The sequence below is a fragment of the Grammomys surdaster genome, unplaced genomic scaffold (genome assembly GCF_004785775.1).
Source record: "Grammomys surdaster isolate TR1022 unplaced genomic scaffold, NIH_TR_1.0 357, whole genome shotgun sequence".
NCBI classification, from domain to species: Eukaryota; Metazoa; Chordata; class Mammalia; order Rodentia; family Muridae; genus Grammomys; species Grammomys surdaster.
This window is the reverse complement of record NW_021604776.1, coordinates 1,202,865-1,216,446: the sequence shown is the minus strand read 5'-3', so window position 1 is coordinate 1,216,446 and position 13,582 is coordinate 1,202,865. Positions and strand designations below refer to the sequence as shown.

General features: G+C 35.2%; 1 protein-coding gene and 1 pseudogene across 2 annotated transcripts in view; one reads left to right on the top strand and one right to left on the bottom strand.

Moving 5' to 3' along the window:
• The window catches only part of Pola1 (DNA polymerase alpha 1, catalytic subunit), a 305,175-nt gene that overhangs the window by 127,233 nt on the left and 164,360 nt on the right, over window positions 1–13,582 (bottom strand). The gene's annotated exons all lie outside the window — the stretch shown is intronic.
• LOC114631318 lies at window positions 3,859–4,560 on the top strand (annotated as a pseudogene).

Genomic DNA, 13,582 nt, shown 5'->3' with positions numbered 1-13,582 from the left:
GGATGCATGAAGTTTGTGCCATATTCTCAAAGTGCTATATCAAAAGGGATAGGATGCTACCTAAGAATCTAAGGTCAAAAATTATGCAAGTCAGTTTAATTTATATCTAGCATATTTTAACCCACTATGGGCAACCATAACTGAAAAAAAAATCCTGGAAAAAAATTGATGTGTGCTATCTTTGTTTAAAAGCATAAAGGAACTATATACAAATGTTAACAGTGAACACAGGTGTGTAGCTGGAATTGAAGCCTAGAACAGAGAGAATGTGTTTAGATTAGCTATAGAGGAAAACTTCTGAATGTGAAAGATGAGAAGACAGTCCAGCAAGAGATTCCCAGCAATACTATTAATGCAAAATATTCAAAGATTTCCAAAGCACACTGGCAGCAAGATAGGTTTCTCTAGATACAGTGTTTTCGCATGGGTGACCTACAGATGACATGTTAGTTCTACAATTTATGACTTTTGGATTAAAGCTGGGAAGAGGATATCCTTCCAGACACAGAGAGCCCTTAATGACAGCACAGCTACAAACTGAACTGTGATCAAGAGTTACTAAACTAAGAAAAACCTCTGCAAATACTCCCTCAATTACTTTGCCCCTTGGACATTTTCATGAGAAACTACTCATCGATAGTATTCTTTTTCCAACATTCATTTTATAGAATATCAAGATACAATCAAATGTTGACTTATTCTGGTAAATAGGAGGGGGCCTGCTTTGATTTCCTTTCTTTCTCAGCACCTTGGTTTTGTGTTTTATAATGCCAGCTACGTTTTGAAGAGAGGGTGTAGGATGGGAGGGGTGCTCTTCCCTTCAGTGGAAACAAAAGATAGCAGCTATTTCATTCTTCTGTGTGAGTATGTTACCTCCCTTGATTCTTTCACCATCATATTAAACTGTGATTTTCAATAGAGGTCTGAAAAATGTATTACATTTTACCTGTTATTTCAAAAAGAATTAGTAAGCAATTAGAGGGAAAGGAGAAAAGTAGGGCAAAAATGTTTCTGTTTTTTCAGACCGGCTAACATTGAGAGTTTAAAAATGACTAGAAAGGCAAACTGTTAGGTATTCAGAAGGAAAATGTGAATGTTTTCCCAAAGGCATTATTAACAATTAATAATCATTACACTGGTGCCTTGTTTACCTGACCTTGTGTAAATTCAGCAGCCTGGTAATTAGACCCAGATTTTGCATATTTGTATATTTCCATGCATAGATTTGACTCATTCATTCATCCATTAAAATTTGCTTGACAGACGTAGATGAATAATCAAGCTACAATTTGTATTTACTGGATTATAGAAAATTGCCCAAACTGTTAAGTTCAAGGAAAACGCATTCTTGTCTCTCTCTTATGACTGATGTAAAAGCAATTACTTATCAGAGGATTGCCCCAAAGCTCTCAGAAGTAGCACAGCTTTTGCAATCTGGGGGTTTTAAGGGTTTTCTCCCTAAATGTAGAGACTGTTTAAAAATTAACTCTAACAGAGGGATGGAAGTAACCCTGTGCACTTGTAAGTTTCTCATTTAACTCACTTCATTGCTGTTTTATGGTAAAAGTCCTGACAACATTCAGAATGAACAGCAATGTGTCCTAAAACGACAGAGGCAAAGCTAGCCAAAGGTTTGAACAGAAAGAAGGCAATGTCTGCAGAGTTTCATGACACTCTTCCCCAACTCTCCTAGCAAAATAGCAACAATCTGGCCAGTTCTCTTCCTAACTTGATCAATGAGAAATAAAGATACTGTATGATTCTATGATTAATGTATTTTCACTTAAAGGGAAACAAGTATCTCAAAAAATTTTTGATGTCCAGTAGCAGCCAAACACATTGTCATGTGTATCTGCATTTACTGTACTCTATTGACTTGCTTTCACTCACTAACCATCACTAATGTTTTTTAGCCCAAGGTACAGTACTTCTTTGTTTGTTTTTTTTTCGAGACGGTGTTCCTCTGTGTAGCCCTGGCTGTCCAGGAACTCACTCTGCAGACCAGGATGGTCTGGAACTCTCGAACTCAGAAATCCACCTGCCTCTGCCTCCCAAGTGCTGGGATTAAAGGCGTGCACCACCACCGCCTGGCTACAGTACTTCTTTTAAACAGCAGAAGATAGATACAACAGATCTTTCTCTTCAACAACTACTTGATTATCTACTTTAGAAGAAAATTAACTATTTCTGATTCTTAAAAAAAATTACGTAGCACCTAACAATAATAGACTGTTTTAAAGCTCATAGATCTTAGTCCTAATTTTAAATATATATAATATATACATTTGTACATATATGTAAATATGTTTTACACAGTCTTTCTTAGGGAAAGTTGGCTATATAATTTCTTAAAAGCCCATAAAGATTGCTTAGAACTATTTTACAAATATATTAACATTTATAAAATTCAAAATTTGGCCTTAAGCATATTCTTTATTATATAGGCAATTAAACAAAATAGGTGCCATATATAGAAGTTCAAAAAGCAGAAAGGGTCCCCAAACTTCCAAAATATGCATCTGGTTAATTTTAACATTACCAAATTCTAACTTTTCCCCCCAAATCTTTTTTTGCTATAAAAAAATGTCAAGTCATGATGGAGATCAGACATTAATATCTGTGAGGATGGCCTGAAATCATCTGATAGATTATCAAAGAACCAAATTCAACTTTGGTTTTCAAAATGAATTTTTCTTTACAGTCCATGTGTTTGCAACTAAGAAACAGAAATTCAGATGCTTTTAGTGAATGTAAAGCCATATAAAACTAAGTGTCTGCTGAGTCACTGTCCTTGGACACTTTAACAGTCATTTAATACAAAAGACAAAGCTTTCCCTAGTGTGTGACTTAGATAGTTTAGCTGTTTGCTAGTCTTTTGTTAAGAAATCATGTCCTACACATTGCACTTCACTCTACCTGATAAAAGGAGCTCCAAATCAAAAATATCATCTAAACTCATGCTTCCTATAGTGGCTTCTACTGACAACTTCAAAACAGAAATGCACCACAATTGTGCCAACATATTTAATCTGGTAAAAAGGAAAACAGTCATTTTAAAGGTATATGGTGAAGACAGGCTCCTTTAAATCAAGGCTGCACAAGTCTTATAGGGAGCCCTTAACTGTTGAACAGTATCTTCTATCAGTCGATTAGGTGCACTGCAATCACTAGTTAGGTATGGAAAGCGAAGAGGTTCTAACTGCTAAGAAAACTGGATGAGATAAATTTTCCCGAGGATTCTTTGGGAGTTTGAATTTGACATTCCATCATAAGCCACTTTGGTATTTATACTGATTTCTCTTAACTTTTTACCAGTTCCAGTGAGTATGTGATTAATAAACATAACAACTGATGGGAGGAAAGGTAACTAGGTCTCATAACCTTTTTTTTTCTGGAAGAATGCACTTTGTGCATGCCAAGGCTAGGGAAGAGAAGACACAAAAACAGACAAACATGTATACCTACAGATAGCATGACACTAAGGCTTTCTCAAAATATTCTGGCTATTTAGATGTGATACCAGCAAGAAAAAGATAGAGCTGCCAGCTAAGAGAAACTATACAAACAGGACTCTGAAGAAACTTTGTTGTTAAGAGGTCAAATTCCTACTCAGTGCTCAGGGAACAACACAAACCATCCTACTAAATACAAGAAAGGTCAGCTTCTTTTCCAAGTAGCAAGCAAGAAACAAATTAAAAACTGAAAGTGGAGGACAAAAATAACGAGAAAAGAAAACAAAAGAAGAAGCTGCTACTACCACCACCACCACCAACTCGTCTGTGCCAGAGCCATTAGGAGACCTCCCCTCTCACTGGCCTTGGCTGCATCCTTGGGTTTGTTCCAACAATTTGTTAAAACATGGTGGATTACTACTAAGTTCTGGGCATACAGAGACATGCCTCGACTAAGAAAATTAAAAATCATATTGGAAACAGACATATAAATGGCACCTGGACAAAAATCTTGAAAATAAAGAAGAAACAACAGAAATTCAAACAAATAGCAGAGGCATACGAAGTCTTATAGGATAAAAGCGGGTCATCTATGACAAATATAGCAAATAAGGATTAAATGGTGGTGGAGGAAGAGGTGGAAGTCATTTTGACAAGCCATTTGAGTTTGGTTTCACATTCCGGAGCCCAGATGATGTCTTCAGGGAATTTTTTTGTGGAACTTTTCGTTTGACTTCATTGAAGACCTATTTGATGACTTTTTTGGGAACCAAAGGTGTCCCCAAGGTACTAGAAGCTCAGGTGCTGTCTTGGTTTTTCTCTCCCTTCAGTGGCTTCCTGCTTTTAAAACAGGTTTTGTTTCATTCGGGTCACTAGGTCATGGGGGTCTCACATCAGTGTCATTTGGCAGCAGTGGAATGGGCAACTATAAATCACTATCAACTTCAACTAAGATACTCAGTGGCAAAAAAAAATCACTACAAAGAGACTTGTGGAGAAGATTCAAGAAAGAGTAGAAGTTGAAGATAGACTGTTAAAGTCCTTGAGGATAAATGGTAAGGTGCACCTGCTATGCTTGGATAACAAGCAATTCAATGCACACATTTAACAGAAATGTTAAACCAGAACAAGCACTATTCAATGAATAAGAGGAACTTTTTTTTTTTGAAGATTTCAAATGAACTCAACTTTCTGTGTAACTATACCTAATTATTAGTATTTATAAAACAGCTCATCGGAGCCTTTATTTGTCATAGACTTTTGAGTTTGATGTTGGGACCACAAAATAAGACTTTTTTTTTTTTGTCTTTAAAACTGTTGTAACCTCTGCATGTACTTTGCTTTAAACAAAACAAATTGTAATCTGAGGTGAGCCCTGTGACTCTTGATCAGTGCTAGAATGCTCTGTATATGTGTGCAATGGAGTGAGTTTAACTTATTAGAGATCCCTAAAGTGACTGATATTAAAAAATAGCAAAAGAGATTAAAGACAACATCCTAGAACAAACACATTAGCCAGTGGCTGAAGAGTTGCTAATTAGAATTCTCTTCCCCCACTGAATATAAAGGCTACATCCATAGATTTTGTGAAAGTTCCATAAAGTAATCCCTTCTTCAAGTATATAAGTCATGTGCCTTCCACATCCCTGATATTATACTTTTCAGTGAACGTGAAGCTAAACACAACACTATGTGGTTTAGCTCAGCCTTTAAGTAAAAGAGACCATAACCTTGTACTAGGAGCCATTACAGACATGTGTGTGATGGCTTAGGAGAGTATAACAGAGGTAACATAACATATTTTGCCTGAGCTTACTGAGGAAAGAATTCCAGAAGAGCCACTGAAGAGGGAAAGAGGATTTTATCAGTAGGCATTGTTGTGGTGTGGGGTGTGGTTTTAGGCACAAAAGATACAGGTGAAGCTGTAGCAAAGCATGTATGATTTTTCAGGAACAAGCTTTCTTACAATATAGAGGAGATACGTGTAGATGGAAAGGTAGAAAAGTTGGCTCATGGTCTAATATAATGCTATAGAATTTAAATCTTAGTATATAAGAAATGAGCAAGTGCAGGCGGCATTTAAAGTAGGAAACAGTAAGGGAAATGAATCAATGGGGGGAACTGAAGACTGAGAGGCTGTGAGTCAAATTGAAGCCCTAGAAATTGAGAGAAAAATATGTAAGAATAACAAAAGATTACCTCTCATTAACTTTCAATGCGAAAATCTGTTATCACAAGTTGGAAAGTACTGGATGGTATTAGTATGCCTATCTTACAAAAATCTTGTAATTAGGGAGTGTATAAAATATCCTGAAAACTGTTTTCATATGTAGTGTGCAATATACAATGTTTATGAACACAGTGGAATATCTCTTCTTCTTAAAATCATTTTTCTCTTGCTCAAAGATAGCCATAGGAGGAAACACTAACAACAAAATTTAGGCAAGAGGATCCAGACAGCCTTTCACAAATCCTGATATAGCCCCTAGAGATAGATTTATAAGATTTTCAAAGTTATCATAAGAAACCTGAAGGAAATCAAAACATTTCAAAAGATGTAAAGTCATATATTTTCATTCAAGTTCCTATATACTGAAGAAGCTTCAAAGCCTTATTGCTATTATGTGATTCCTAAGAGAAAACACTGAAATAATACAAAATCCAGTCCTCAAATTTCCCTTTCTATATACAAATACTCCTCACTTACATTTATAAATCATATAACAGAAAACAGACAAAATTGAGAAATGTTAACTACCAGCTATTTGTAAAGTGTCAGCAATATACTAGAAGATTTAATAAGGATGGCAAAATCCCATTAAAAATGTGTAACTGGAATTTTGCTTTTATACAATTATTTCTGGATACAAAAAAATGTATTTTAAAAATTATCTTTTAAAACTATAGTTAACTTGCTGTAAGTGTGAAAACTAATGTATCCTTTAATATTCTCATATAAAACTCAAAAGGTCACATTAAAGTATTCAATGGTTATTTCACATTAGATTAGAATTCCTCAACATGTGTCCTTTTGTAGGGTTTAATAATCACATGGGAGAATTTACCCCATAAATTCTAGTAACATTCCAGATAAAGTTATATCATCAGATACTCTAAAAATAAAATAAAAAGAAACAAATCACCTGCTCAGGTGATTCAACATGCAGCCATGGTCAAGACAGATCATCTTTGTCTGGAAAACAGATAAGCAAACAAATGATATAAAAGAAATGCTAAGGTGCCAGGTGTGGTGGAGCTTCACTTTAATCCTAGCACGTGGGAGACAAGTAGATCTCTGTGAGTGCAAAGACAGCTTGGTCTTCATAGTAAAAACAAAGCCAACCAGAGCTACAGAATGATACTCTGCCTCAAAAAAAAAAAAAGACAGTGTGAAGAAAGATTCTATATGTAGTGTTCTTAAAAATATTCCATGACTTCATCATTGACAACGTCAGAGAAGTCATCTGAAGAAAACAAGTGAAGACAGAACTGGCTGGCTGCCTGATCACTATAACCATCAGTTACTGATTCCCACCAACAATATATAAAGGTTTCCTTGTTGTCTTTTGTCCAAACTTACAGATAATTTATTTTGTATTTTGAATAAAGACATTTATACGTTCCTGAAAAAAAAAAGTTCCATTATTAAGACTGACAAGCCATCTACTGCACTAATGATTTATCTCACCTAGGAAGAGGTAGATGAAGGAGGATGAATATAATCAAAACACACTGCCCAGCATTCTCAAAGATTCAAAGTTTATTCTATTATGTTGTACTATAATCCTTCCATCTTCCATAAATTTTTAGAAAACAGAAATGACTGGGCAGCATCAAGATCTAGAACTCAAGCATTTAATCTCTTTACCGATTAACATTATGAAAATTCATCCTTTTGTTTCCTTTTTATGGAACTTTATTATTTTAATTAATATAACATATACCTGCTGTAAAATATTTAAATAGGAAAAAATTAAAGTGAAAATTAAAAAAAAATCTCCATCATTCAGGTATAATCTTTGTCATCTGCTAAATACGTATTAGAAACCTAAGTAATAAATTCATATAAATATATGAACTTTTACAAAAGTAACAGCATATTTATAAGCTGATATTCTTTAAAAAACATGGCAGTATTGAGGTTAAATGCTCGCACCAGTACATAGATTTATGATATAAAACTTAAGGGCTGTATACACACAAACACACACACACACACACAAACACACTCACACACGCACGCATATATACACACTTTGTTGAGAATTGAATGGTTTACTTTTTAACTTTCTTTTTTTGGGAAAAAATAGTTTACTGAGTATATGACAAGTAGCCATGTGCTAGGCAGTAACATGAGTACTACACACACCTTACACATAGCTTTCTGAATTATAAAAATACTAGAACAAATAAATGTATATTTCTATTTGTATATACCAGAAATACAACTGAAAACATCACTTAAAGCTTAATAATCTCCTACAGGAATGAGCACTTAAGTACCAATCCAGCAAAACAACTACAAGACAGTAGGCTGAAAAGCATCAAGTGTTAAGAGCTCAAAAAACCTACAAAGTACGTGAAGAGAAAGTATTCACAGACTGGAAGCCTCTATAAAAATAATGCCAATTCTTCCCCAAATAACACAGACTTCAATAACAACCATACTCACAACCATCCATGAAGATTACTTTGGTGTTGAAGACAAGTTCATTCCACACTTTCACAGAAATGCAAAAGGACTAGAATGGCTAAAGCAGTTTTGAAAATAAAACGGAGTACTTATGCTACATGTAAAGCCACAGTAATCTGAAGTGGAAACTTAAGGTTTCTCTGGAAAGTCAGTTGTGTTGGATGGTATTTTGCTGGGGCAGACACATGAAGAAACGTTCTCCTGAAGCAGACACGGATTAGAAGATGTTTTGCAAAGGCAGACACGTAAAGGAATGGGTCCCTGAAGCAGACACAGGTAAAAGGATGTTTTGCTAAAGCAAACACATGAAAGGACACATGATGCTAAGAAAGACCCTACAAACAGTGGACAGACGATGCTGGATGGTATTAGTTTGCCTTGCAATTCCTTACTGGCTAACATTTGTCTTGATTTTATAAAAAGAAACACATCAAAAACTTCTGGTGGTGGTCTGGTGGCTTCTGGCTGCTTCAGCAGATTCAGGCTGACGGGCAGAGTGATGTGAGCTGATATAGACTCACATGGAGTTTTGCTGAGACAGAATCACATGCTGAGGCAAGACCCATGGGAGGACATGTGATGTTTGGAGGGAATATAAACAGGATTCAACAGACAGTGACAAGGCTTGCATAGCTAGTTTTGCAACACTTCTTGGTCTCCTGTACTTCACCTCTGATGTATGCATCCTTGAGAAAACTTCTCATGGCATCCCTGCTGATCCTGCTGACTCATGCCTATTCTGGGGAGCCATGGCTGTTTCTGCTTGGTCATGCCACTGCTGGTGACTCGTGTTTGCTATCTCAACACTACTAAACTAGACTGCTGGTATATTTATGAAGAGTTTGCAAGTGTATCAAGCTGCCTCTGCTGATTCCTGTGAACTGAACTGCTGATTTCCTGACAACACAAATTGGATTTGTTCCAAAGAACACTTTCTAAACAGGTCTACTTCCCCCATATCCTAATAACCTTTCTTTTCCACTACCTCTGATAGGTGGTAGGGTAGAAAGGAGGTTAAAGCATTTAAGAACCATTATTAAAAGTAGGGTCTGAAAAATCAAAGCTAACAGTAATCAATATTGACAAATTGATAAACACAAAGATCAGTGGAAGAGGGAAAAAAGTCTAAAAATAGTCCCATCCTAGTCTGCACAAAAGATTATTGACAAGGACACAGAGGTAATTCAATTCAATAGAGTACAATCTTACAAGAAAGCAGTTGGTCCTAAGCTTCATATAAAAACACTAGCTCAAGACAGAAATTTTATCTAGATTGTGTATGAGTGTATGTATGTATAGATATGTGTACGTATGTGTGTGTTTGAACCCTTCAACTTTCAAGTAAAAGTACAGTATAGAAAACAAAATATTGACTTATTGGATCTGATAATAAGTTTTGCTCTGTGAAAGATTACTTTAAGCTACCAAAACAAAGCACCAGTGAGATGGCTCATCAAGTAAAGCAAATCTGTAGTGATCAGAACAAATTTAGGATTCAGACAGACAGTAAAATGAGACTGTTTTGTGATGGAACTGCTTTGTATTTGATTAATGATTATAGGTACAGGAATCTATCTATATGTTTAGTATAATTTGCAAAAGCACAAACCGCTACAGATGTGAGTAGGCTAAAACAGATGTCCACCTAAGACAAAGTTAGCCTTCTTAATGATTTAAGACCTCAAGGTAATTTCTGATAAACAGAATCAATGACTGTTATAATGACTGCTTAAATAAACTTTCGAGGTTTTCTCTATCCTTATGAGCCATTGAGAGGAAGTAATGAGTTGAAGAAAAGTTTCTTTCCCAAATTGAGCTATAAAATCTATAAGGCCCCAGTGTAAATATTAAGGGTTTTTTCCTCAATATTCTTTGGCAGAATTGTCCTGACAATTTCATTTTATATTCAAATCAATTGTTGTCACTTTGCGAAGTAAGAAAGCTACTAACTTTCAAACTGGCAGCCTATTTAGTATAGTAGTAAATAAGATACCCCCTCCCTAAATAAGGGCCCTTGTTCTCTACTGTGACTACTGGGAGTAGTAGTTGATTTTATCCATTTGCCATTTACATAATACAATATGCTACAGTAAAATTTACAATGAAATTTGCTACAGTAAAGTTTACTGTAAATGATAAAATATATATTAAAAACATAACCAAAATACCCCCTTAAACACAATATATTTATTATAGCACTAACACAAAAATAAATATGAAAAGTAAAATAGCCCATATTCTTACTAATGAAGATAATCATTATTAATATTCTGATGTTTTTCTAACTATTTTTTCAGACATATATCTATATAGGTACATCATATTCTTATCACATAGTTGAACCAATTTTAAACAAAACTGTTTTCTTATTTTCCTCATTAACATTTCTAATGTCTTTAATCTAACAAAACATTGTTTCAGGTCACTGCACATTATACTATTCTGGTGATATGCCTTAATTTAGCAATAATTGATTCTGAAATATGGAAGTCACATCCATTTTTCACTCTTATAAGCAATTACTCATCAATATATTCTTGCACACATTTTATTTTTTTTTCCTTTTTAAAATTTACTGCATAGAGTTTGAAGTATACACATGTCTGTGTGTGGGCATATGTTTCCATATATGCATGGAAGCTAGAGGAGGAGGTTGGGTGTTCTGTTCTGTCATTTCTTATCTTATTCCTCTGACCCAGGGTCTCTGTCACTAAGCTCAGAGCTAAGCTGGGCAGACAGTGAGTCTTAGTGATCCTCCTGTCTCTGCCTCATGTGGTGCTAGAGTAATGGGTATTCAGGTATGCATGTGACTTTTTATACTGGTTCTGAAAATTTGAACTCAGGCCCTCGTGCTTGCACAATAAGTGCTCTTAACCCACTAGAGCCATAGCCACAGTCTCAAAGGGTACATTTTTTAGGACAAGTTGCTAGAGCACTAGTAAAGCTCTTGAACCCACAACTAAAAACTCCTAAGTCTTTTTTGAATACTGGTCTTTTCCATTGGGTTTGCAATTGTACTGATGGTGCAAAATTGTATGTATACAATAAAATGTCTGGTATGTGAGCATTAATAAAGGCAGTGGCTACAAATTACACGATTAGCTTCCGTATTCCTTATCACCACACACTCACAATACCTGATACATAAGTAAGCTAGGTTCATTTAGCAATACCATACGCTCAGAGAACAGAATCTTATTAAGAAGCTCAATTCTACATTTGTATCCCTTTTATTATCATATGCAAAGATACAGTAGTTGTCTCCAGAGGAAACACTTGTACAACTGTCTGAGTTGGGAACTGAGCTAACTATTTTGTTCAGAGAAATCCATTTTTACCCGAAAGAGTAACTGATAGACAAACTATGGTTATTCAGACCTAAGTACCTAGCAGACATTTCCTCAAAAATGAACCAACTGAGTCTGTCACTTCAGGAAAAATCAACTGACAGTATTTGTTACCAATAATAAAATCACAGTGTTCAATGCATTTTTATTGGAATATTAATATAGTGCCCCAATATTTAAAAGCTTTTATAATGAGGCTGATTAAAATATCTGATTTTCAAAAACTGCATTGTAAGATGTACTAACATTTGGAAAACAATTATAAACCACCTAACCAATAGTTTCTAAATGATTCACTCAAGGTTTAAGACAAAGTAACATATTTAAATCTACTATAACACAAGAAGATGGAAGACACGATTTAATATTCAATATTGTGAGTAACCTTTAAGAAACTACCTTGGCCAAGGGGCTAGCTCAGTCAATAAAGCGTTAACTGTGTAAGTCGAAATATACCCATGTAAAAAAGCTGAGCAGAGTGGTATATGTTCCTGTAATCCTATCAGTGGAAAGGTGAACATAGAAAGATCCCTGGGGCTTGCTGACCAGTCAGTCTAGCTAAACCAGTGAGTTCCAGGTCCACTAAGAGAGCCCTTTCTCCAAAAACATAAAGTATAGAAGTTAATGAAGAAAATAAACCCAACACTGAGTTCTGGTCTACACATGCATCGGCATACATGTGCATGTGCACCCATGTACACAAGTACATATCTATATGAACACATATGCATACCTACCCCCAAACACTTCAGAAAACCTACTTTGGTATAAGACTTGGTGTAGTGACACCCACCCTCAAAAGATGTCAATAGTTAACAGAAAGGGATAATAAAACATGCTTCTTCTTTCCCCAATGACATTCCTGTGTAAACAAAATTTTCTTTACAAACCAATAGCAAATCACAATATATGAGATGCTGAAGGAGATATGAGAATTCATCTATCTTCTAAGACCAGTAAGAAATAAATTTAAAAATATATAAAACAATACAACTGTCTATATTAGATTATTTGTGAAGTTATTTTTTTCCCAAAAGGGGCTTTTATTGAGATAGGATTCCATTATGTAGCATTGGCTAGCCTGGAATTTACAATTTAGATACCGGACTTGGCTTAGTCTCATGGGGATACTGCTGCCTCTGCCTCCCATGTGCTAGGATTAAAACCAAATGCTACCAATATCCAGCACTTAAAAATTATTTTATTTTTATTTAATATACTTGTTACTCATAAATGGATTCATATTTTAGTGCCTTGGTTTTACTCTAAAAATATGAATTCATATTTAAAAATTCATTGACATCTTTAGTATTTTAAGAATCTACTGGGGTCCTAAAGATGAAAAAGTTTGAGAACTATTGAGCTACACTACAAAAAATTCCTTGATTAGAAAGTCTTCATTGGATCTTTCTAAAGCAGTGGTTCTCAAACTTCCTAATGCTCAGACCCTTAAATACAGCTCTTCATGTTGCTACTATTATGAACTGCAATGTCAATAGCTGTAGTTTCTGATGGTCTTAGGCAATCCCTGTGAGGCATACTTCGACCCCCTGTTGAGATCTGGAACATCACTACATCACTAAATGGAAAGCTGGAGTTAAAAGTCTCAACTGTAGTCTGTGTGGTCTCTAAATGCTGACGTATACATATAGACATAAATCCTGAGCAATGTCAGCTTTAGTTTAGTCTGTAGCCCTATTAGTCCTGGATCCTGAGAGTTAGCTAGCAAATCATCTAGGTTTTCAGAAAGACCTGAAAAGCATCATTCCAAAAACCCTGGAGTACCTGTACTACCTGAATGAGAAGCCCTTTCAACAAATAAAACAGATCACCAATTTGAAAAATTGTATCATGGCACAAAATAAAAGCCACAGAAAATTCTGAAGGTGCTATTCAAATCAGACAAGTTTTAAACCAAGAGTACAAGTTACATACTGCTTTACAAAATGATATGTTGATAGTATGGATGTTGGTAAGGGTATACAGTAAAGCCATCCCTTGCTAAGCTTAAAACAAACCAATATTTATCCATTAAAAAAATAAGTGTGTGTGTGTGTGTGTGTGTGTGTGTGTGTGTGTGTGTGTGTGTG